Source organism: Crocodylus porosus, unplaced genomic scaffold, assembly GCF_001723895.1.
Source record: "Crocodylus porosus isolate Cpor-Errol unplaced genomic scaffold, CroPor_comp1, whole genome shotgun sequence".
NCBI classification, from domain to species: Eukaryota; Metazoa; Chordata; order Crocodylia; family Crocodylidae; genus Crocodylus; species Crocodylus porosus.
The window spans coordinates 32,129,034-32,150,422 of NW_017728886.1; the positions used below are offsets into that span (position 1 = coordinate 32,129,034).

General features: G+C 41.1%; 1 long non-coding RNA gene across 1 annotated transcript in view; it reads left to right on the forward strand.

Annotated features, from left to right (window-relative positions):
• The first annotated feature begins 7,832 nt into the window (after positions 1-7,832).
• Positions 7,833-21,389, forward strand: part of LOC109307995 — a 25,501-nt gene continuing 11,944 nt past the window's right edge. Inside the window, exons 1-3 of the long non-coding RNA XR_002100431.1 lie at positions 7,833-7,844; positions 12,485-12,491; positions 17,160-17,277. This is a non-coding gene — a long non-coding RNA (uncharacterized LOC109307995). The remainder of the gene's footprint in view (positions 7,845-12,484; positions 12,492-17,159; positions 17,278-21,389) is intronic.

Below are 21,389 nucleotides of genomic sequence, written 5' to 3' on the forward strand. Positions count from 1 at the left end.
CTCTTTTCTTCTTTTTGATCTATATTATAACCAGCCTCAAAGGCTTTCTGTCCTCCCCAGTACTAGAGCAATGGATGTCAACAGGCTAGGAGTTATCTGATGACAGCATATTTATCAAATGTATTACATTTTTCACCTTTCAAGTAAAATAATGAAGGGTGGAATTCTATTATCAACAAGTAGTAGTTAGCCATATTAATCTGAAGTCAGGCAAAAAGGAGCAGGTTGTTGCCTGCAAAAGTGAATGTAACAACCAGTCAGGGTTATTGGATTCACTTAGGGTTATTTCAGGCTGAAATAACCAGTCAGGGTGCGTATACATGTGCTCCGATGCACTCTGTTAGAACTCTCTAGCATTGCTGCAGTGTCGTGTATAAACCCCTGCAGGTCTCAAAATAGCCACTGGAACATTTTAACCAAGGCTCCTCAAATGAGCTTTAGTTAAAGTGTCCTGCGACGCTTTTTAAACACATGGGGGCTTAATACATGTGACGCTGTAGCATTTTAATTACAGTGGCTCTCTGGGAACCATTCTAATTAAAATGCCTCCCCAAACCCCCAAGCATGTGTATAGGCCCCCTAGGGAGTCACACTGCCCAGCCTTCTGCTTATTATCCTTGGTACATCTAAATCATGATTTCAGCCAAGGTGCTTTGAGATCCTTTTAAGGGAGCCCTGGGGTGCTTTGCAATATTAGCACTGTTAGGTATGTAAAGCCAGAGTTTTCCAATAGGAATCTATAATATTAAAAACATTCTGACTTGTTATGGGTTTTCTGAGTTTTTTACAACAGAAAACTTGCTCTGTTTTTGTTCTGTAGCAAAAAAGAGTGAAAACTAAGAGCTGGCATTTTCCAACAGGTGCCTTGAGTCTACTGAGGGGCTATTGAGTCCAAAAAGATTGACAGCAGCTGATCTAAAAGCAATATAAGTGGCCTTTTTGGCAGTTTTATACTAGGCTATGCATTGGCTGGGTGCTTGCACAGGTCATGAAACCATAGCCAGTCAAAAGCCCATGATTGGGGAGTTCAGTTGTTCCATGTTTCACCCCCCAGTAGCTGACTTGTTGGAAAACTTACCCAGGAAACAGGAGACCATGGTTCTAGGCACCCTTTTATACAGACAGGCTTTGAACCGGTTTGTCTTTTACTTCCTCTCTCAGTGCTCAAATTACCATACTGCATATTAAACAATATCTAGGCCTCTTTTCAGGTCTCTCCTTGAAGCCGTCCTCTTTGGCAGCCAAGACACGGAAATTTGTGGGGTCAGAAGGAAGTAAACAAGCTATGTATGTATGACTTGGAGACAGCTACTGCTGCAGAAGGGATATGTTCCTATGTTCTGTCCTAGAGTCTTGCTCACAATGAACAGAAGCTTTTCTAATGCTCCCTATTTTATCCAATGACTATTAGATGGAAGGCGCAGTGGTTAGACTTTGAGGGAAGGACTGGAGAGGGGCCAGCCTAATGGAACACTGCTGGGAAATCAAAAATGAAACCTCAAACTCCTGCAGTGTAAGGGAGACCTAGGACCTGTCTCCCACTTCCTGAGTGCTGTAGGCACTTGGAGCTAACACTGCCAGCTCTTGGAGCTAACACTTGAGTGGATTCTTACTCCACTTCCATGACTTATTTCAGTGCAGCTGCCTGGCCAGTGCATAGCCTACTGATTATGTGTGTGTCTGTTTATGCATCTATACTACAGGGGTAATAGACTCATAGACAGTGTACGATTGCCAGAAACATCACCATGTGGCTAGGTAAGTGACATTTAAGCAAACAAAGGGGAAAAGAATTCTGCCCTAAACTTCTTTGTTACACTTGACTTTGATTTATCAATCTTTAAGTTGCAATGTGGTACTGCAGTGTCACCAAGGAAAGTAACCATGGAATGAAGTCATGAATCAGAGTGATTCATAAATGACAGGTCAGAACCAGGCAAAGAACAGAGCAACTGTTCAGGGTAAGCACCACACCAGAAACCGGTCTTGAAGAATGCCACTCCTTTCAGAGACCCTATTCACTGGACTGGTAGAAATGCTGTGGGCTATACTAGTGGAAAGGTGAGAAGCTCAGTATTTTAAATATGCATTTTTTTTTACTTTTAATATGTTAATGGATGGAGTGGAAGGGTTATTTGAAGGCAACTTCAGTAATTTGCCAAGTCTAATTTTAAATGGTCAAGCAATGGGGATTTTACATATTTTCTTAGGGCTATTCCATAGGTTTCTAAGCACTTTAAGTTATGGAAAACTGCAATTGACCACCATGGGCTGTTGGTCAAGTCCACAGAGAGAAGCATGATATTTTTTTCCCTTGATATTCAGCCTAAATTGTTCTTTTGTGAACTCTTACATAATTTATGTACTCTTATCCCCCTCATAGCTTGTTGGCATTAACAAGTCCTCTTCTTCCCTATGACTTGGTTGTGCTCAGCCTTATCCAGTACCAGAATTCATGCTAGTATAAAAGCACCCTCATCCTTCAGCCTTGTCAAGCTGAAGGGTTATATGTTTGTGGCACACAGAGTATCAGAACTGAATCATGTAAAGACTGTGTTGATGTTTTTGTATACCATTGAATATCATATATTTTGTCAGCTTCAATTCATCCCCGATGTAACACTGCTGAATTAATGGATTTGGTCATTAAATAAAAAGCTTTAAGATGAATCAGTATTTTATTTTTTAAGCTTTGTGCATACTGCTTGTTCAAAAAAAAAGAATAATTTTTAGCTGGAGGACTAAGAACCATCTGTAACTTTAATGTGTATGTGTAACCCAAAGTCTACTTTACATATGTACTTATAAAGGATTCAAATATCTTAGGAAGTATCATCATAGTAATATAGCCAGAAATGTTTCACCAGATTTTCTCATTTGGCAGGAGGAGGGGGGATTCATTTACACACAATTTCTGTAAAGAATCTGCCCTAGATGTACACGGATACTCAGGTTGTTGGATCTAGTGTTCAGAATCTTGTTCTCCTGATTATTGTGATACTCAGGACTTCAGTAGTGCTTTCTTTGGAATTGTAATCAACTGCAGGAGAGGGCCAAAGTGTTACTGGGAGTGTTTACATGTGAGATTCCATCACCACCCGCAGGTGTCTGCATGTGATCAGCAGCTATTTCGCCATAGTCATGCGCTCCCCCAGTATGGCGCACCACTATGATGAAGTAGCTGTTAAAAATCACTGTGTGCTATGCACATGACATAGTACAGGCTGTTACTGCACCATGATTTAGTACTTCCAAAAGGATTTACTCAATCACAACGCAGAAAGAACATTACCATAGCGACACGTGTAGACGTGCCCACTGACACCTATGCATCAAAATGGGGGGTTTTATATTGTTAGACTTTTAGAGCAATTACAAGGCCAACAGACTTTTTTGTCAGTCAGACATGAGCTTTTTAATATTAGTTTTTAGTTGGCTTCAAATATGTCATTGTTTAATAGTCTGTTTTATATTTTAAAGTTAATGTAAAGCGCTGAGCTATTTTTAATGGCTTCCTAAAACACATCCTGATGCATGTTAGCAGGTTTGCTATGTTGGGTTGCCTGTATCTGTCACAGTAGTGAATGAATCACTGCCTGCTTTCAAGACCCTGCAAGGTGATTAACCCTATGTTCGTGCGATGCTTTTTCATTTTATTGGGCCTAGGTTAATGTTTTACAGATTGATAAATTGTGCTTTTGAACTCCTGGTTTAGATGACATGGTAGCATAAACCAATAATTCCTGCAAAGGACAGTCCATAATATGGGATTTATTAGGGCTGCTACAGCATCTGTAGTGTGTCTCTGGGACACACCAACATATTCTGAACTTGATTACCCCTGTTTTGGTATAGATGGATTCTTCCAAGGCTGGCATATTGTGTAGCTATCTGCAGCTAGGAAGGAACTGCACTACGATTCCAGTTATTTTTTTGAAAGCATAGCAAAGTTTCTATAAACTAGTTTAATGACCATAGCTGACTAATTTCTCAACAAAACTTTAATTGCAGTGAGAAATTAAGATGAAACCTACATATTTCCCTGCCGTTAATATATACAATTTACTGTAGCTGTGTTTTAACAGCCTTTTTTGTGTTATTTTTCAAATCAACCTACTGTTCTGTCCCTAGAAGTCAGTCATTTCTGTTCCAACAAGAGTAAAGCCAGGAGGAAAGAGCAATAATTGAATTCTGGTGAACAAGAGGTTAATGTTCAGCTTTCTCTTCTCCTTGTACACAGGCTCAAGGGAAGGGTTATAAGAATAGCTGGCTGGGAGAAAGGGGAAGGCTTTGGGAAGACTAAGCTGTGGTCTATGGCTAGGAGCTTAAGAGGAGACTGGGCTGAAACTCCACTCTGGGCATTTCTTCTGTGTTTTTACTAAGTTATCTTTATTTACTTGTTAAATGCCAGCCCTGGAGGAAAAGAACTTGCTGACTATAATTGCTTTGTCTTCCTGAGGACAAAGAAGAAACCTTCTTTTCTGAAAGGAGCAGGGTATACCTTCAAATTTTGTGAAATATCTAGTTTATGTGATTTTGAGACTTGCCAGATATAAAGTATGTGAAGAAAACATTTGGAAGATGTGGCCATTGTAAATATATCTACTCTTCAAGATTTACTGATGGGATTGCCTGGAGCAGTTCCCAAAGCTTTTGCCATGGAAATATCCAGAGAGCTGGAGCCATATCTTTTACTACCTGAGTGCTTTGCAGGTGTCCTGTAGTAGCAGTACCAAATGACTGGTTTTTCTTGAGATGCTGTGATCCAGAATAGAGAGAAAACATTTTCTTCTCCCTTAGGTGCTGGAGGAAGAGCATATTACAATTGACTCTTTTCTGTATTTCCAGACGATCCATGTCCCACTTGGCAAAAACTAAGCTTTTTTTAAAAGTTAAAAAATAAATATCCATTGAGCAGATAACAAATCTTGCTTTAATTAACTATACAACTATTTTTGAACCTATTAAAAACTTTTAAAGTTGATGCTGTTGGAATTTGTCATTTTGGAACCTGACAGCAAGTAGCATGGGTCTCTAGGGGTTACATGAATGATGGAAGCTGCATGGTTGCTTGCGTGAAAGTCGATTCCATCCCAAGCAAGATGGCTTTTCCCAGAAAGTGGCTCTTAGTTCGCTGCTGTGCCTGGTAGCTGTCCATGTAGAAGAGTTCAGTGTCCTTTGGTGAATGTGTTTTGAATTGGTTTTTGCTGACTTACCGCTCTGGGAGGGAGTCCACATGGTGTTTTCATTGTACACCTATGGATGCTTCCTCCAGCAGACAATATGGGCCCAGGATTGAATCACTAACATCACTGTATCCTCTCCTCACCTGCATATTATTTACTGTAGTGTATTTAAACAATCTCTTCATTGTATCTTGCATACGGGAATTAGGTATGTTTCTGTACACCTGAATATTGTGTTTCTGCAACATATGTAAAGACACTAAAAAAGAAAAGAAATTGTTCATGGGTGACAGTTCCAGTAAAGCAGAAACTGTCAACTGCCATCAACTATTTTTAGACACAAAAGTAATCAGAATGTTTGCATAATTTTTAAAAATCAATTTTCATTTTCTGACTGTTACTAGAAGTGATGGAATACCATAAAAAAGATGTTATATGAGGATTTTCAGGTAGATCTAGGAGCACTTGGAGAGCTCATGATAAAACAGCTCTTGTGAGACTTTCAGCCCAGCTCTGTAGTCAGCTTAGATAAGTATCTAAAATTATGACCCAAACTCAAACTCAGCTTCCTGAGGTTTCCTCATAACTAATGGAAATATTATATATTATTTCCTCATAACTTCTGATAAATAGATTTTCAACTCATCTATGGACAATTTAAAGAAAATGCATATGCGACAGGACCTACTCAAAACAGACATTATTCCATGAGTACTGCTGGAAGTTCAGAGTTTAAAAATTCAACTTCCTTCTTTTAATCTGGTAATCACGATTAGTAGATGTTTAATTTTCATAACAAGCTTAAGCATTTACTAGAAAAAGTTAGACTTTGAAAAATATTTCAGGAATGGATCTGAGCAAATAATTTGAAAATTAATTTATCCAGCTTAATTTAGCCACAGAATTCAATGGGTTTAGATAATGGATTGTCCATGACCAGGTCACAAGATTCACCCATTACTCAGATTTATTTAAGTAATACATTTCTAAAAAATTACTAGGGCATGGAGTGACTAAAAATATTCTATATTTCTGTTGAATGGCTTCTGGTCAGAAAAAAAGTAGCATTAGCAATTGCTGTTACTATTCCTGACTGGACAAATGTGCAAGCATGTCTTATTCAAATTCTTACATGTATGAATTTAAAGTACAGTACTTCAAATAAATATATTTGCATTTTTTGCTCAGCTGTACTCAGTTGTAAATCCAACTCTTGAGTTCTGTGTGGTATTTAAATCAATGATTTTACTAAATTTGATGAACAGTTTTTCTTGTTCATTTGTACTAGTGGTAAATCGATGTCACAGCTGGTCTCACTTGTTTCAAAACCCCTGGTACTAAGAGCTGCAGAAGCAATTTTACCTATTGTTAGTGCATGTCAGGGAATTCAATTCTTGTAGCCTTGATTTTCAAGCAGGTACCTTTTTGATTGCTAAAATGATTGTGTAACCTTTTAAAATTGACAATTTACCCTGAACCCATAAGTCTACCTTTGCAAATGTCTTTTTTTTTAGTCACTGAGGGTGAAATTCATTTCACCCACATAAAGCCAAAATGATGCATCTTTATGTAGGGGAAGTACAGAAAGATGCAATTTCTCTTAGCTTTGGCTGTTCTCTGGCTACTGCTTCAGCTTACAGCCTTAAAGTTCTATTTTAAGGTACTTATTGGCCCCATCGACCATAATATCTGCACAGTGCACCTCACAAGTTCTATTGTATTTGTTGGGCAGCTCCCTGTGAGGGAGAGAACTGCTATTATCCCAATTTTACAAATGGGGAATATATTGAGATGCCTATCATTTAGCCTACGGATGTACATGACATGCCCAAGGTCACAAAGTAGGAATTTTAAGCCAGGTCCCCCAAATCAAGATTAGCTCTCACTACTGGATCACCATTTTTCTGTAGGGGTTCATGATAAGTTGCCAATTTCAAAAGGTTATACAATCATCTCAGCAATCAGTTGTCTCTGCCATCACAGTCTGTGTTGTCCTGTGTGAGGCGATGGCGCTGGTATGTGCTATAAGGCCTATGTCCTCAGTGTGCTGATGTCTTCCCCATGTGTAAGTGGGCTAAAAAGGTGTTGTGGATACCTCCTTCAGTCACTCCCTGATGTTGTCTTCTCACCTGCCACAACTTTGATGTTTCTTACCTTAGTTTTGGGAGTTGGTTCTCTGGGGAAGAAATGACCTTGGACCACCAGGTGGGACTGCTTTACGGGGCTCCTCTCCTGCACCCTGGCCTTACCACACCCTGTCTCTAACTCGAAAGCAAGTCCCTTGGGGCTGTCTCTCCCCGGGCAGGGCTATCTTTATCCCTTGGCCCTGGATTGAAAAAGAAAAAAGAAAAGAAAAGGCTGAGCCCATAGCTCTCTACTTGCCTTGAGACCAGTCTTTCATAGAGATCACTGTCCCCTTAAGTTCACAAAAGTCCCCCTGCTTGGGCCCTTCTGCAGTTGAGCCAATAAGTCTAAAGTCCAACACAAGAAAATATCCTCAGCTGAGGCAAAAAACCAGGCTGCAGCAAAAGAAAGAAAATCAAATAAAAAGAAAACCAGCCACTATCCTGTGGGGCTCTAGTGCAGTCCTGCCTGTAAGGAAACTGGGCTTGCTGGATCTTCCTTCTTTCCCCTTCCTGGCACCTACTTATTGATGGTGTCTCCTGACCAGCCATTCTTTAATCTAGGTTCCTGCAACTGGTTGCCCCTCTCTGGGACCACAAGTACCTGGTGTGGTTTCCCTTCCTCTAATCCAGAGTGAGCATTCACTCCAGAAGCACAGCATGTTGCTGCACATGTCAGCAGTGATCCTCCATTCTCCCAAGGTGAATGTGGGAAGGTTATTCCTTTTTTCAGGGGTTCCTCCTGACTTAAAAGGCTTCCCCTGACAGGTATGCCTATAGATTCCCATTGTGGTGTGAAAGTGAAAAGTTTTCCTGTGCAACTGCTCTATTGTCAAAGGCCCAAGCTAGGTATGTGGTGGCTGTTGCTCTGATCCCCCACACCAGTTTGTTACAAAGAAGGAAAGGTATTTTTCCAGTCTCAGAACATAAGCCTTGGAGGCAACATCGGAACTGCCATACACAAGACTCAGACTAGTGGTCCATCTAAATCTGTAGCATGTCTCAGACAATGGAAAACACCAGATGCTTCAGAGGAAGTAATTAAAACCTAATAATTGACAATTGTGGAATAACTTGCTCATGGGGGAATTTTCTTCCTAACCCCAGGCAGCTTCTGTCCAAAGCATAAGGATTATATCACTTAATCATTTTTATCCTAACCTGTTGACTCATTGAGAGGTTTGCCCAAATAAGAACAGCAAATCCAGGTCTTTTGTACCTGTATTTTGTATTTGTTACTTTTCAGAGTTACCTTTTGTAGTATATGTGTGTAGGTATAGGTGTTTGTGTGTTGCGGGGTGGAAAGGGCAGTGATATCAGTTTCCATCTGTAAAACTTCCATTGGCTTAACAAAGTAGAAATATTTATGGGACTCATCAAGAGTAACTAATAACTTAATGTAAGCAAAATAAGCAGTTAATTAGCTTTGATCTTTTCAACAAGGAACATTAGAATTTAATGAGTATTAATAATTTCATAAGGCATACAAATATACTGCCCCAAGCAAAACATATAGTACAGTATTACAAATAGCTCTTTAAAATGCATATGGTGACATTTTCACATATTGTTGGCTGATCTATACTATTTTTAGTTGTACCTGTAGATAAAGTGTATACTCAGGTCATGTTACAGAGTATGTTACTGATTTAAGATATCCAATTCTCAAGGTCTTCAGTGTTTAAGAGGAAAAGTGATGATCCATGCTTAAATTCAGCAGTGTTTCTGAGATTATCTAATACTGCAGTTTTCATTAAAAATGTCAATGGCAGAACTACTGATCATCTGGAGGCACCATTCAGGATAAGATAAGGTCTGTATCATGTTCTAAAATATCCTCTTGGGTCAGATCTATAGGACTGATTATATGGGTAAACTGTTGAAAACTGTGATAAAATGCCATATCATCATATCATTTCATTTTCTATCATTATAGAAACATTTTTGAAACAAATTCACTTGGGGCCATTTTAGATTAACATCATCAGGCAATATAGCTGGGATACATAGACATTTAATTTAAGTTGCCTTTTTGATCTAAGATTTACATGTACATGCTTATCTATAGGGCTGCAATATCTAAATGATTATTCATTGTATAAAAGGAAATAATTTATAATGTCCAAAAGAGGCAAAATAGCAGACCCTGGGATGTTATAAACTAGTCTGGGTTCTACTGTTTTCAGTGCAACTATGCTGATACTGTATCCAGTGAGGATGTAGCCCAAGAACTTAATTGGAGATAATGGAAGAGAGGGGAAGGGAATGACAGGTGGTCATACTACAGAGATCCAATATATTTGATGATTATTACTTCTCTCAAAGATTTTGTTTTCAAAATATGTCACCACTCTTTACTAAAGTATTATAAATTCAAAGTGATTGACCAGTTCCCTTGACATTAATACAGATCTCCTACTGGTAAGGAGATGGATATTCAGGACATTCAAATGGGTATTAAGGAAATGGGGATGGTTCTGCTTTGAGCAGGGGGTTGGACTAGATGACCCCCCGAGGTCCCTTCCAACCATGAAGAGTGTGTGCCCCTGGCAGCTTGGAGGACATGGCTGCACCGGCAGGAGTTTGGCGGTGGTGAGCGGGGAGCTTCCACAGACGCTGCCGGCATTGTCAGTGGTGGGAGGGCAGGGTGGCAAGCGCCAACCATGTGTCAGTGACCACCCGCAGGTGCCACTGGCAGCAGTGGAGGTAGCCAGGGCTATCAGGGACCACCCGCAGACGCTGCCGGCATCACTGGCGGTGGGGTGGCGAGCAGTGACTGCCTGCAGGCAGTGTCAGTGGTGCCTTTTTGCAGGGGGTGTACCGCCACACACAGGGGGTACACGTGGACCCATATGCACCCCCTGTGTGTCGCCCCTGCTTCCAACCCTAATTTTCTATGATTCTTTGATTCTATGACTGGATTTTTGTCTGTGGCCTGGATTTATATGCTGGACAAATATGGCATTAAATGGAGAAAGCAAAAATATTGGGCCCAATTCTCTATTTCTGTACAGTGGTGTAACTTCATTTACTTCAGCAGAGTTAAACTGGTATAAAATCAGTGTAACAGAATAGGGAATCATGCTCATTTATTGCATTTTATTGTCCTTGATATTCGTAGCTAGCTGGAGTTCCATATCTACTGCCTGGTATGGCATTTTATCATACAAGACATTGGCTGAACGTGTGGCATATTGCAATTTATGCAATTTAATCATGCCAAAAATGTAATATCTGCCAGGACCTCTTCTTTCCTCCCCTCCCCTCACTTTCAAACCCCTTCCTCCTTTGTAACACCAACATTCTGGGGGAAAAAAAGAACACTAAAACATAATGCACTCTTTCCCCTGAATCCTATAAAATATTGTTTATAAACACATAGAGCGTGCACTAAGATCTAGCTATCTTCTTGTTGGCTTATATATTCTTGTAGACTATATATTCTTGGGAGTTACATTTATGGGAAAGATTGTCCTCTCAGATATGGAGCTTTTTCTCACAATAACGTGAAAAAGGAAGGGGTATCAGCATATTTGTTAGTTTTCTTTTTGTTTTAAACCGTGTCTTCACACTATTTTAACATTGGTTTAGGATTTAATTAGAAAGCAATTGGCATTAGTAGTTGTATACTTAATCATCATATCATATGATCCAAAACATAGCGCTTAATCTCATAAGATGATTAGCATCTTATTACAGTATTTTATTAAATATTGATGCCAAAGTTTTCTATTCAGGATTTGAAAATCCTTTTAGTCCATTAACAATGAAACAAAAAGCTTCCCATTAGGTGGCAGCTACTGCAATTACATTTAATTTGTAGTTTATTACACTATGTTTAAAATGCGTATACATATCACATCCAAAAAATTTCATTAAAAGAACCTTAAGGTTGCAAAGTTAAGAACTTGTGGGTTTCTTAACAGTCAGCTGTTATACATTTCTGTCACAGGACCCCTTTCCTCATTCAAGGTACAACAAGGGTTTTCTCCTTGTTGCTCAGTGCATGGCCTTATGACTTGTTTACTAGTCACTATTAAAACCTTGTTCTAAAAAAAACCTTAAGTATTTCTGGAGGGCTCCTTATAATAGTATCTGAGTGCTTCATAAGTGTTAATTAATATAGAATACCCTGGTGAGGTTTTGAGACAGTGTTATGCTGGTTTCACAAGAACAGAGGCACAAAGAAATTAAGATAAAAAAGATCTTCTACCTCTAGGTGCCCAGTCTGAGACAACTAGGACCTGATTTTACAGAGTACTTAGCACTGCATCATATGTATAAAATACAGCTCCCATTGGCTTCAGTTGTGGTTGTGAGTTTTCAGCATTTTTGCAAATCATGCCCCAACATCTCAATTTAGACATTGAGAGAGAAAGAACCAATAACGGCATGTAAGCACTTAAAAGTTTGGCATCATATTGCCTGGCTCTTTGGTTCAGTCCCTTCTCCTCAAGCTCCTCACTCTAGTCCCAGTTTCCTTACTCAGTAAATCAGTCTCATCCCTGTGTACTCTGTCAAAATCTTCTCCTCAATGCCCATTATAGTCTGAAGCAGGGGTGGGCAAAATGCGGCCCACGGGCCAGATGAGGCCTGCTAGGCCATTCTATCTGGCCCACGAGGCCCCTAAAAATTTTTTAAAAAATGTTTAAATGCACCTAGCTGCCTGTTATGCTGTTCTCCATGGCTTGCCAAAACTCAGTAAGTGGCCCTCTACCCAAAATAATTGTCCACCCCAGTTGAAAGAGAAGTCGGTACCAGTTCCCCGCTGGCTGGCTACTTATCTGATATCTTCCTCTCCCCTGCACTGGCCCAGATCCAGTCATCTTTCCATCTAATTATAATGGCCTCACCACAATGTCATGTCCCAGTCTCTGCCTGGCTTCTCTGAATTCTTCTCCAAAATCCTGTCTCTTTGCTCCTGTCCTGGCTCCAAGGGTTATTTGTGCACTTTATATATTAAACAGTCATTGGAGGCAATATTAGAAATAGTCCTGTGAGCAGTTGCTGGAACCCAGGAGTTTTCTCACTACGAGTGTCTTAAACCCTAAGCAACACAGTCATGCTCCTTCTTGCTTTCTCTCTCTGGCCCAATTAATCTTCAGTTGTTTTCTGCACCCTTGTACAATTTCAGGAGGAGGAGTGGCATATACCTGTATCCAGAATAACCTATAGTCTGGAGGTTAGGGTTTCTTCCTGGGCTTGAACCTCCTCAAGCTGAGAGTGGTGTGGGGGTGAGTGTTCTCACCATTAAACTGATATATGAAAGGGGGTTTGCTACCATCACTGTCTGTCTTTGAAAAATGGTCCAAGTTGTGGATTCCAAGTTGTGGATTCTAAGTGGATATAGATTTCTGTCTGCAAGTGGGGCACCTGGGCTAGGGAAAGGTGTGGGATTTAGGTTGGACACCCCTCTCTCCTCAGTGTTCCCTGTTTGGCTAGCCCTAGGGAGTGCAGTGAGCATGCAGACTAGATGTAACTCTCTGTTCAGCTTGCTCAGGATCTTATCTTGAGGAACCAACTCTCCCCAGTGCACTGTAATACAGAGCATAGGGGCCTAACCCAAGTTTGTTGATTGGAAGGTGTAGGGCTGGGCACCTATAAATCTGGAGTTGCTTAGGTATTACTTGTAACCACCTGAATCTTCACTGCATCTACCTGTCAGTGACTGGCCCAAGGTAACCCCACTCTTCTGAATTCTGTCCTTCCTGTCTAAACACCCCTGTCTCAGCCTCCTTCTGCCTGCTTAATCACACCTGATTGCTCTTTTCACTCCCAGCTATTTTCTTTCACAAAAAGAGGGCTAAAAGTTACTATTTTTAAAATTAAAGCTGAACTTTTTTTTGCATTTCTAATTAGGGGCCCAGCAGGCATAAAAATTGTAAAGATAATGCTGATCTGAACTCCCTACTGTCCTTCTCTCAGTATTGGGCTGACCTACGTCCTATATTTGAATTTCTCGATACTTGTGGGAGTCTGGATCTGAATCCAGATCTGAACTTTATAGCTCAGGCTTATGTCAGCACAAAGAAAAATCTCATCACAGTCAGCAAAATCCACAATCCTGCATGCTGCTCACACCTGTAGGTTTCAAACCGCCAGACTTTTGTTCATGTATGTAGTTTCTTGGAAGCTCAAGCTGTAGTTGAATTAAAGTAAACTATTAGGGTGGGTTAACATTTGCAAGACTGAGCCATTAAGTACGGGAGAGAAAATAATTTTAAATATTTCTGTGCCCTATTTTTAAATGCAATTCTCAGAAATCCCATGTAGCAGTAGTTTGAAACTGGTATTATTAAGCGATGCCCATTGTGTCTCTGCTCCATGCCAGACTGGCAAATGCCTGAATGTCTTTTAGCAAAAAATGCAAGCAAGGTTCTTTGGGTAGATGTGATATCTTTTATTAGACCAAATGAGTAGTTGGAAAAAAAACTTTGAGTGGGATAGTGTCATTCCATTGGATTCAGGAGAAATAGGCTGATTTATACCAGAGGGGGATCTGGCCCTATATATCTTCTGTTGTTTCTTTATTTTTCTCTTGTTTGATTTTTCATTCTGTTACTGACAGCCTTAAATGCTTCCCTATAAACAAATAAAAAATCCACTTATTGTGTCTTTGGCATCAAAGATAACAATAGGACTTGTTTTTACATCTCTCTGTGGTACAATATACAGGCATTGCCAAAAGCCATCCACAAATACTACAAATGCAGAGATCGAAAACATATATAAACATTTAAGTTCAACCTTTTTTTCCTCCTATAAGAGTTTATAATAGCAACAATGAACTTGACCCAGTGCATTTCCTGTGGGGATAAAGTGACCTGCAGGGGTTAATGGCCCGTGGCTTTGCCTTGGGCTATCATCTCACCCAGCCGGTGATTAATCCTGAAGAAATGCCCTGAGCTCCCATCATTATCCCTTAAATGGAGCTGTTAGAATTCAAAATGATTTTGGAATGGAATTCACCACTACCCTGTGCTCCATTCACTACAGCTAACTTGATTGTGCTGTAGCTGTGTCACACTTGCATAAATTGCCTTGAAAGTAAATAAAAAGAGATTAAAGGGCTGAACGAAAGAAGGAGGGTACAGCTGGTTTAAAGGTGAGGCATTTTGAACTTCATTGCAGAGTCTATAATAGTAGTATGATGCAGCTGCTGAAGCAAATGAGAGAACAAGAAAGTACTGCAATATTTATTGCATGTGGGGACTTTCTATGCACAGGGATTGTACTTAACATCTTTTAGGATGACATATATTTGTTTTTGGTTTATTTAATTTGTTTTCAGTAGCACCCTTAATATGCACATAAATAGGAACCTTTGGTCCCTGTTCCTAAGAGCTCACAGTGTAAATACTTAAGCACTTGTGGCATTTTCCTATACACCACATTTGGGAGTACTGGGAATGCTGCACACGGAGGTAGCATTATATAGTTTTCAAAGCCAAACCTGAAAAATGTAAGCACAACTGCTGTATGTTCCCAAAACATAATGTCATCTTTGCATACTACCCCAGATACCTTTTCAGATTTATAGCTTATAATGATTTAACTCCTGAAAGGGCAATGACTTTCCATAGTTCAGTGCTCTTTCTGGTAGTTTTCCACTAATTGTATATAGCAAAACCATGCGTGTTCTGGCTGAGATTTTGTAAACACAAACATCAAGAAATTAAAAATTATGATTCCCAGTACAACCTTAATTTGGCCTTTGTTTATCTTCTACTAATCTATATTGTATTAATCTTAATGATTTAGGGCTAAATTCTGGCTAGCTAGGGAAGTATAATACAATTCACCCTGCCTTAAACTAAGAATTGTCCTGTGCTCATTTTCACAAGGCCTTCCCCTTACCTGGGTGGGATTCTGATGCACGGAACTTCCCCTTCCCATTCCCATTCTCTAAATGCTTGTATATATGTGTAGCTTTGTATTACATGCATGTATACCTAAAGGCCAGTTAACTTCCTTGCTTTTCACATCCCATTACATTGCTTTGTCATTCCTACTAGTGAGGACTTGGACACAGTTCCTGTGAACGGTTTTGGACCGATGATTGGGATATCCATCTTTTCCCATGTGCTTCAGCAACAGGGCAAGTAAGTACTGTGTACTGCTATACAAGTAATTACAATTTGTTATGTAATTTGTATGTTGTGAGAAACATTATATGGATTGAATATGGGATCAGAATCAGATGGTTCTTGATGGTGAGATCAGCTGTGCATGGAATTTTGTGCATCTGCCTCACCTGAGAGGAATCACTTAAGAAGATTTCAAGTTTAGAACAGACATAGTGTTTTCACTGTATCTTTGTAAAGCACTTTGCACCACAGGAGCCCCAATCAAGAACTCAGATCCCAGAATCTGTAATAGGAATAGTTTCTATATGATTAGGTTTCCTCATCTGTGAAATGGTACTAATATTTGTTTACCTTCCTCAGAGCGGTCTGAGGAGTGTTAATATTTATATAGTGAATTAAAATATCTAACTAGCTGTATCATTGTTAAGTGTTAGTGGTAGCAGGCCAGGTCATCAGCTGGTATAAAGTGACATAATGCTATTGAAGTCAGTAGAGCTTCACTGGTGACTGCCCTCTTTGCTGATTGAACTGGGGATTGCCAGAGCAAACAGCATGAGTTGCTACATGCCTCTGTAGCAGGGAGCTGTAACGATTCTTATCCTCTGTGGTTTGAGTACAAACAGGTCATATAACACATTCACTCACCAGCAGGTTGCTACAGCTACTGAGCAAAAAGCCAAAGTAGCCTAGTTATGGATGTCCATTCCAGAGCAGACTTTGGAGTAAAGATAGTACGTACTGGTGACTAACCAAAAGATCAGCAGAGGCAGTGGCAGCAATCCCTCAATTCAAAGATGATTTCTATTGTGGCTCATTGATGACTTGAGTCATAAGCAGAGATCCTGGTGAAAATTCTCTGATAAAACCCCCAAAATCCATAATTAAAATAAAAGGCCCCTCACAGCCCCCCAGCCCTGCTGTCCCCTCACTCCCCACAACCCTGCTTGTGCCCCTCACCCCCCACCCACAGCCCCTGCCCCCCATCCCTGCCTGAGGGGGCCCCCAGCTGCCAGCGCTATAGGACCAGGGCCCCAGGTCTGCAGCCCCCTGCCCCTGGCAGGAGGTGGCAACTGCTGCAGCAGAACAAAGCCCAGCTCCTCCCCCCCATCTGCCTGCTGGGGGCTCAGGTGGGGAGGGGCCAGCTCCCCATCACTGTGCGCAGATCAGTGCATGGGGTGGTGGCAGGTCAGGCTGCCCACTGCAGGCTCAGGCTCCCATCCTGCTACCCTCCCCTGGGGCCTCCATAGCTTGGTGGGTGTGACCTGGCACTGCAGGACACAGCAGGGCCACGTGGGAAAGCTGCCCCACCTCCCTCACCCCCCAAACTAGTTGCCTGTGGCCCCATACCACTCCCTGCTGGGGCCCTGCGGCTGTGCATTGTGGCCCTTGGCCCCAAGCCCCACGCACCACCCAGCTGGGCAGTGGCCCCAGCCCCAGCCTTGCCCAACTCCCTCTCTCCCTCCCTATGGGAGCCTCAATCCGCACCCCTCCTTCCAACTTACCTGTGGGAGCTCCAGGCTGCCTGGTGGCCATGTGCATATACATGCACATGGTGCTCCCTGCCTGACCGCCTTCCTCCTAGCCCCCCTACAAGCTGGAACTCTGCCAGCCTGCAGAGAGCTCTTTGCAAAACTACAAAATCTGTGAGTTTCTCCACTAAAATGAGAAATGCGTGTTTTCCTCTGGTAAAGGGGGAGATCAGCATTTTACTCTGTTTTTCCGTGGAAAATGGAAAACCCGATCCCTGGTCATGAGTCACTGAGGTGACTTAAGAGTCCAATTCTTGAACCACAGATCCATCTGCAGAAGTTGCAGGCCTTTCTGCAGGGGAGAATAGGCTGCAGGCTAGGATTTCTCTCCTTTTCCTTCCTCTACTGTCTCGTTGCTGGTTTGAGGGCAAGTTGCTTTACCTTGAAATAGGCTGCTGCTTCGTTGTGGTTACTGGTGTGATACCATTGGAGTCAGCTGAAAGCCAGCTCCTCCCAACTCTTAATGTTGGCTTCCATTTTCTTGAGGTATGCTTTCAATGTTAAAGACCACTCTGAAGAAAATCAGGGCACAAGCTATGACTGTCCAGTATCCTTTCCATATTTTAATGTATCCATATAGTTGAAACTGGAATTAAATATACATGCGGTACTGGTTTCGTATTTTGGGCTCCTATACACATGCAAGGAGGCTGCTCCAACATGTTGTAATTCCAACACATTGGAGCAGACTCAATCTAGTCTGCTGGAGCATGGTAGTTATAACACTCCAGCAGACTCCAGCATCATGTGTGCCAGCATCTCTGCACTGAAAAATGGTAGTGAGGTGCTTTAACTAAAGCTCATTTGATGAACTTTAGTTCAAAGCACCCCACCACCATTTTTGAGCATGGGGATGCTGATACATGTGACACTTTTAATTAGCACGACTCTCAGAACTACACATACTAAAGTGCCCCCTTCCTGCCTCCCGCAGCATGTCTACAAATGCCCATAAGTGTATGAACTGGCAACACAGAAGAGCCAAAAACATATAAGTGAGCAGTAAACAGCTTGCAAACCATGCCATGGTTTCTAGATTACTTTTCCCCAAACACGTGGAGGTATTGGTCATGTTGAGGAGTGGGGACCAAATCTTGATCCTCTTTCACTCTTCCGTGGGACAGCTGTTCTTAGTGGGACTGGTAGTCTAAGCAGGATTTGGTCATGAATCCTTAAACCAAACTATTTTAGTCATCCAGACTCTAAAGAGCCCTGAAATGTTTTAACTGATCAAAATCACCATTTCCTCCTGCAATTTAGTATTTCAAAGAAGGTCACACAATTTTCATGTTCATTGCCTGAGTGATTCCTCTCTAGGTTGAGAACAAACTGGGACAACTGTAGTTCAAAGGATGATGTTTCTGAAAAAGTTATAGTAATCTGAAAACAGAAGCTGATCATGCTAGAATCACCAGCTGCACTATTAGTCCAGAGCTACACTTCCCCCAGGTGATCTAGGTTTATGTTGTACAATACACAAAGATATAAAAACATTTTATTTTCTTTTATTGCATCTTGCTCTTAATAACAGATTGATTTTTAACATTATTTCAATCAGCTGATGTTTCTAAAAGAAAGTGATTCAAGGCTTGTATGGAAAATGTTTTCAGAAATAGCAAGATAGTTGAACTTCTGATTTTTTGGTAAACCAGTAAGGAGCTCTATTTGCTCCAGTGCTTGCTATATTTGTAGTGAAATTGTTCTACAATAAGTCAGTTCTGAACAATCTGATGCAGCAAACATTTTATTTTACTGTCACTGTCTTTCTGCAGTCACTTGCCAGTCACCTCACATCTTGAGACTGTCTGCACCATAATTGAAACTGATTTTGGGAAACTGTTACGACAACACAATTCCCACTTGTATCGCAGATCCCATGTAACAGGATCTTACCCAATCCAGATTCAGCCCCGCTGTTCTTTTCAGACTTCCCAAAATTGCACATAGGTAAGTCAAATAAACCAGACTCAAGAAGGCATTATTAAAACAGACTAGTTCAAATGTCAGCTTAAACCAAAACAAGTCTTTCCCCCACTACATGGTTTCTTCAGAGCTGTGCTAGACTCAGCATTTCTTTTAGAAACTGCTACCCGACATTTTGTCAAGTCCCCTTCTGGTTAAAGTGTATGGTCCTGACCCTCACTTCAGGCAGCTCCAGCCATGCCTTTCTCTCTGATGTGTATAGAAAGCCCTTCTTCACTTCTCTGACACTAGGCCCCTTCTGGTTCTCTGAGAGAGCTCTCTTTTAGCTTTATGTAAGCAGGGGGTCTTTGTTATGCCCATTCAGGCTTCCCTAGAAACACCTCTCTAAAGGAATAGGCTTCCTCTTATAGAAATTCCTGGCCACAGGGCTACCACTATGTGATGCCTGGTCACCTATCCCAAACATCAGCCCCAGACAAACATGTACCCTGGGATCAGATAATATGACATAAGTTTGGCTGAGCCTAAATCCTCTAAAGAGCAGCCTTTGTGACACAGCATTTTTATGATCTTATGTAACTGGGCTAAAGCTCTGAACATCCTACAGCAACTGGGTCTACTGATTTGGGTTTCACTTAGGCAGGCCCTTGTAAAGCTCTATACATTCCAACTTCCCATCCTGAACTTTGCTGTGCATGTCTACCTCACTAATAGCAGTTTTACTTCAATGGAGGAATGCCCGGGTAGGCTCAAGTATAGCTGCATTGTTACAAATATTGTTTATAGCCATCTGTACTATTCTGGCCTTCTCTTACATGGAAGCAATTTGTTTCTAGCACTGTCAATATTGCACAGTGTGAACTTATGGATCTTCACAATTCATTTTTTAATTGCTCTGCTTGGCTCTATATGGACATTTAGTATTTGAATGGCTCATTCTTCCAGATTTATACAGTAAATAATGCTTTTACATGCAGAGCTTGTTGGATTAATTATGTATTTTGCTTCATCAGTACATTTTAAAAATAATTTTTCTTTAAAATCTAGACTTTTAGTGAACTTACCTACTGCTAAATGCTGCTAATGACAGTAGGACCTAGCTATTTCTGGATGTAATAGCTGACAGATTTCTTCATTATCCAACAAGAAGTGATGCTAACATAGACTTGGTTTTGGTAAATAGTGAGGACTTGTAGAAAAGTCAGTCAAGGAGAACAGCACAGGACTGAGTGATTATGAGTTGTTTAACATTAAATTGCATGAAAGAATTTTAAAAAGTCTATTTCTAAGGTTTTGTTTATTTAAAAAGGGCAAACTTTGAAAAATTAAGTGAAGTTAACTGGGCTGAGGCTATTGGGGTCTTGAATGTGGAAGAGGCTAAGAATCTACTTTGGTCACATATGCAAAACTATTTGGAATTTGTATCCCCAGCAAGGAGAAAATATTTATTGATAAAGGTGCCAGGCAATAACCACTCTCAAAATACATAAGGAGTCAACAGACGTCCTGCAAAAATTGGAAAAAAGGATTTAGTTGCAAAGAAAACTGATATAATGTCAGAAAGTATAGGAATAAACTGAGAATTGCCAAAAGCCAGACTTTGCAAAAGAAATTAAAACAAAGGGTAAAAGAGAACTTGGCCATACAAATCCAAAGAGAACAATAGAAAAGGATTTAGAACTGCTATGCAGTGGGGGTAGTGGTGAGAATGAAGATAAATTAGATATGACTCAAAACAAAATTAAGACTTTGCCTCATTTTTCAATAAGGATGTTAATGCTCACTGGTGGAGGAGGGACAAACAAGTTGGCTAATGGCAATGGGGATAGGAAACAAACACCTGAAACAACTTAATATAGTCAAGCTGGAAGGACCATAGTATCACAGTATCATAGTAGCTAGGGTCAGAAGGGACCTGAACAGATCATCTAGCCTGACTCCCTGCCACAGGCAGGAATGAATGTTGAGTTCACAAGACCTCAGACAGGTGATCATCTAACATCTTTTTGAATTTGTCCAAGGTAGGGGCAAGGACCACTTCTCTAGGAAGATGGCTCCAGTTTCTAACTGTAAAATATTGCCTTCTGATCGCTAACCTAAACCTATTCTCCATCAGCTTATTACCATTGTTTCTTGTCACCCCAGGTGGGGTGGTGCTGGGGAGAATAGGGCTCTTCCCATTTGCTGATGATCTCCCCTGATGAGTTTGTAGGCAGCCCCCAGGTCCCCCCTCATCCTCCTCTTGGCAAGGCTGAATAGGTTCAGGTCCCTCAGTCTCTCCTCATAGGGTCTGTCCTGCTGACCTCTCACCAAGTGGGTGGCCCTCCTCTGAACCCTCTCCAGGCTGGCCACATCCTTTTTAAAGTGCGGCACCCAGTACTGGATGCAGTACTCCAATTGCAGCCTGACCAAAATTGCATAGAGGGGGAGTGTCACCTCTCTGGACTGGCTTGAGATGCATCTTGGATGCATGACAAGGTGCTTTTGGCTTTGCTGGCTGTGGTCTGGCATTGGTGGCTCATGTTCATCTTGGAGTCAGTA